The sequence below is a fragment of the Schistocerca serialis genome, chromosome 3 (assembly GCF_023864345.2).
Source record: "Schistocerca serialis cubense isolate TAMUIC-IGC-003099 chromosome 3, iqSchSeri2.2, whole genome shotgun sequence".
NCBI lineage: Eukaryota > Metazoa > Arthropoda > Insecta > Orthoptera > Acrididae > Schistocerca > Schistocerca serialis.
Window position 1 is genome coordinate 594,171,175 of NC_064640.1, and position 5,445 is coordinate 594,176,619.

Sequence of the window (5,445 nt, forward strand, 5' to 3'; positions counted from 1 at the left end):
TGAAAGTGGTATCAATGACCATGAGGCAGATGCACAAAGGGCAAATAAAAAAAGAAAGATTTAAGTTTTGAGTATACTAGGTAAAGGAACAGTATTATCATAAGTCAATGGGGAACTTAAAACTTTCAGCTCATGACATGTGCATGTAGGGGCATTACGGCTCAACTTCATAAAGAATTGTTGACTACGCACTGGATACATACGTAGCTCGTAGAACAGTTCATGATGGTTGGGTGGGGGCCCCTCCTTAGCATACAGTCACAGCAGATAAACTTATAAAGGAAAACAGGCTATTGCGCAATAGGTGTAAAACAAAGTAGGTGGCTATTGATGGAGAGATACTGAATGGATCGCGTTTGACGGTCAAGAGGGCCAAGTGTGAAGCCTTGAATGACTACTGTAGCTGGATACTATCGAAAGATCTTTCTAAAAACCAGAGAACGTTCTGGACGTATGTAAAGGCTGTTTGAGGCACCAGTTAGTGCCCAAATATCCATGAATGAGAGAGGAACTGAATTTGAGAGATAACAAGCGAAAGCAGAAGTGGGTAACTCTGTTTTCAAACTTCGCTTTAGAAAGGAAAACCCAGGTGTAATATCCCACTTTAGCTCTCGTACCACTGCAGAGGTGACTGATATGGATGTTAGCGCAAGTGGCGTCGAGAAACAACTGATATCATTAGCTTGAATAAACCTCAAGTGGTAGATGGTATTGCTGTCATATCCTATACCGAATTTGCGGCCGAGTGCTTTTAACGGTAGTATACCGAAGGTACCTCACACAAAAAACTGTGCATAGTGGTTGCAAGAAAGCACTGATGACTCCCATCTACAAGAAGTGTATTAGAAGTGATCCATTAAACCACCGTTGAATATCGTTGGCATCCATTTGCTGCAGAACATTAGAACCTATTCTTAGTTCAATAGGAATGAGATATATCGAAGTGAATGACTTCCTCTACGCTAATGGATTCCGAAAACATTCGTCATGTGAAATCCAACTCGATCTTTTCTTACGTGACATTCTGAACGCCTTGGACCAAGAAAGTCAGGTAGCTGCAGTGTTTCTTCAGTTCTAGAAAGCGTTTGACTCGGAACAATAGCTACGTTTTTTTTTATCAAAAGTACGATTGTGTTGAGTGTCAAGCCAAATTACTGACTGGATTGACGCGTTATTGGTAGGGAGGACGCTGCATATTATCTTCAACGGAGAGTCATCGAGAGATGCAGAAGTACTTTCAGATGTGTCCGACGGAAGCGTATCGTGACCCTTGATATTCATGTTACATGTTAATGATATTGCTGATGATATTAAAAGTAACCTCAAACTCTTCGCAGAAGATGCCGTTATTTGTAATGACGTTCTAGCTGAAGAAAGCTGTACAATGCTTCATTTGTATCTGATAGGGTATCGAAGTCGTGCCAAGTTCGACAACTTGATAAAAATGTTCCAAAATGTAGAACTATACACCTGACAAAACAAAAATGTGTAGTTTTGTACGACTAGTATCAAGAGTCACAGTTGGGGTCGATCAACTAGTATTTCCACCAGGGTGTAAAAGGTGGGAAACTACACTTTATCGGTCGATAACTAAGGAAATACTACATAACGACAACGGAGACTGCATACGAAACACACGTTCCGTCCATCCCACAATAGTGCTCATGTGTGTGGGACCAGTACCAAATAAGACTAACAGGGGATGTCGAATCAGTACAAAGAAGGGCAGCATAAATTTGTCACAGGTTTTCTTCACGTCATTGGGGAGTGACATGAGGATTCTGAGAGATATAAGCTTAAAGTCAATAGAAATTGACGCATAGTAACAAATTAAAGCCTATTTATTGTCTCTAGAACCAACTTATAGTGAGGAATCTAGGCATATACTACAATCCACAACTTACCGTTCTCATAGAGATTCCAAAGAGGTCGTCACAGTGATTGCAGCGCACGATGATGCTTTTAAGTAATCATTCTTCCCTCGATCCATGCGCGAATGCAACAGGGATAATTCCTAATAACTTATACAATGGGACGTACCCTCCGCTATGCACATCACAGTGGCTAGCAGATTATAAATGCAGATTTAGAGGTAAATGTAGTTAAAGATGAAGCTAAAACAGACCAAAATCTCCAAATAATATAGCCTATAGCACGTAACTGTCACAGGGAATATTCACCTACAGTCTTCGTAAATCACACTCTCCAAGTGCCGGCCCGGGTGGCCGAGTGGTTCTAGGCGCTACAGTCTGGAACCACGCGATCGCTACGGTCGCAGGTTCGAATCCTGCCTCGGGCATGGATGTGAGCGATGTCCTTAGGTTAGTTAGGTTTAAGTAGTTCTAAGTTCTAAGGGACTGATGACCTCAGAAGTTAAGTCCCATAGTGCTTAGAGCAGTTTCAACCATTTGAACACTCTCCAAGTAGTAATACTTACAAAGTAGTCATCAGTGTTTCTTTATTCACCAGTCACGATAGTGTTGTGTAATCGAGTTTACTCACTGTTTTAAATATGTACGTGCGATATAACTTTTTATGAGTGCGGCTGTTTTATGCTATCAGTCAAGATCAAGATGTGTAATTCCGGTTCTTTCTTTTTCTTATTCGTACATAACTGTTCTGATCTACTTGTCTTTTTATGCATTTTTTGAATATAATTGAAATAACAGTATGGCATCCTGTACAGTTGACTGTCAACTACGTAACTCTTTCCTCTAAATTCTCCTTTACGCTTTCATGATGTAATTTGTGTATTAAATAGTTTTACATATTAGTTTTAAGCTGATCTTTGGTGTATATGTCTTTATTTGGTTACACTCCTGTATTTAAAGTCATTACCTTTGTGCTGAAACCAATATGACGTTTTAGAATTGGGAAGTCACCCCTGATAGATCGCAACCAGGATGAGTGCATGTTTACTTCCTTCGTTGAACTGCCGTGCGTCGCTAGACCAGTATAGCGCGACACGGAGCTCTATACCCAACGGGAAATGCTGGCTTTGTTTATAGTAAGCACAGTGAAGTAGTGAAAGGTTTCATTTGTCTTATTATAGCACAAACCTTTCAAATTTTTTTGGACAATGAAGCACTTTAAATGACGACTTCCACGCACTGCTGACAGTTTGTATTATTTACGAAAGCTGTTAGTAAATATTCGTTGTGGAACGTACACACCATATACACTGAGCTAACAAAAGTCATGGGATAGCGAGATGCACATATATAGATGGCGCTAGTGTCACGTACACGAGGTATAAAAGGGCAGAGCATTGGCGGAGCTATCATTTGTACTCGGGTGATTTATGTGAAGAGGTTTCAGACGTGATTATGGCTGCACGACTGGAATTAACAGACTTTGAAAGAGAATTGGTAGTTTGAACTAGACGCATGGTACATTCCACTTCAGGGAATTCAGTATTTGGAAACCCACAGTGTCACGAGTGTGCCGAAACAACCAAATTTCACGCGTTAGGTCTCACCACGGACAACGCTGTGGCAGACGACCATCACTTAACGACCGAAAGCAGCGGCGTCTGCGCAGAGTCGTCAGTGCTAACAGACAAGCAACACTGCATGAAACAACCTCAGAATTCACTGTACGGCGTACGAGGAACGTATCTGTTAGGACAGTGCAGCGAAATTTGGCGCTAATGGGCTACGGCAGCAGACGACCAACGTGAATGCCTCTGCTATCAACGCGATATCGCCTGCAGCGCCTCTTCTGAGGTCCTGACCACACCCATTGGACCCTACACTTCTGGAAAATCCTAATCTGGTGAGATGAGTCTCGATTTCAGTTAGTAAGAATTATGGTATGGTTCGCGTGTGGCGCAGACCCCACGAAGCCACGGAATCATGTTGTCATCAAAGCACTGTGTAAGCTGGCGGTGGTTCCATATTGGTGTGGGATGTGTTTACATGGAATGAACTGGGTTCTCTGATCCAACTGAGCCTATCATTTACTGGAAATGGTTATGTTCTGCTACTTGGACACGAGAGCAGCCATTTATGGGCTTCATGTTCCCAAACAACGACGGAATTTGAGTAGATGACAATGCGTTGTGTCTCCGGGCCACAGATGTTCGTGATTGGTTTGAGGAACATTATGGACAATTAGAGGCAATGTTTTGGCCACCCATCACACCAGCATGGATCCCATCGAATATTTATGGTACATAATACAGAGGTCAGTTTGTGCACCGAATCCTGCATCGGCAACACTTCGGCGTTATGTACGGCTTTAGAAGCAGCATTGCTCAATATTTGTCTGGGGGTCTTACAACGACTTGTTGAGTCCATACCACGTAGAGCCTCCTTTGTTTACATGATACAACATGGTGAGTGCACCAAGAGCTCAATGAGGCGTTGAAGGCGCAGTGTGTGAAGAGTGTAGATCGGGTCAGAGGGATTTCTATGATGATTTGGGGGTGTTTTTTGTTCCAGTACTTGGACCCGCCGACTCCGGTCGTCTTGAGCATCAGTTATGACGTTTATTTCATCATTTGGGTGACCAGCTTATGTTCTTTCGTCGAGATCTCCATATAAGTGTGCTGTGATCGCTATTCTCTCCAGGATGACAGTATACATATTGGGTTTGACGAACATCAGACACCTTATCATATCTTTACTGTCCCGATCTAATTTTCATAGAAAATACCTGGGACTATTTGGAACAGTTGGTAAAATGCATTAGTCTTCATCGCAAAATCTCAGAACTCTACGCGATATATTCATGAAAGAGTGAATTCATCTCGATCTGGAATACCTAAAGATCATCTACGACTAACTTTTTCGTCGAACTGAGACGATTATTAAGGCTAGGGGCGTTGTTACATAGTATTCATATGATATCTCCTGGGGTGATTAGTTTTGTCACGTACGCTTCCGCCAACTGACTGGAAACTCAACACCTCACAAACCTGTCTGACTGCATCAAAAATGTCCACACCTACCATAACATCGCTTGCGATCTGTCGGAGAACAAAGCAGCGCTTTCTGCCAAGGAGTGTGCTCTGTGTAAGACAAGTCACAATAAGATAATTTTTATGGAGTGTTGGATTGAGTCTGTAGCTGATTTCATGCAATAATGACTAGAAGTTCGCGGGCTTTCTAAATAGAATGAAGTGTGGTTGTGTTGTGGCCTCCAACTACGTACCCTCCGACTCAACGCTGAAATATTAAAAGTTTTGGCTGTTTTCGTTGTCTAGGGGCTGCGATACGTAGCTGCCTCATTACAGCCCACATACTGCTGAATCTACAGTATACGATAAGAATACCCACATGAATCGAATGGTCGAAGGTTTCTATCACTCGGCAATTGCGAATTATGAAAGTAACATATAAATTTTATAAATAAAATATTGCAATTAAATAAAATCTGCAGGTACTATCTTAACAGCTTTAAATGATGAGTATGATAGTAGAAGTACTTTTGAGAATGCGGTAT

At 41.9% G+C, this 5,445-nt stretch overlaps 1 non-coding gene across 1 annotated transcript; it reads left to right on the plus strand.

The window, feature by feature from the left end:
- Nucleotides 1-2,215: 2,215 nt before the first annotated feature.
- On the plus strand, nt 2,216-2,299 carry Trnas-gga (transfer RNA serine (anticodon GGA)). The gene is given in 2 exon segments: nt 2,216-2,255; nt 2,265-2,299. It is a non-coding gene; the product is annotated as a tRNA-Ser (tRNA).
- Nucleotides 2,300-5,445: the final 3,146 nt, after the last annotated feature.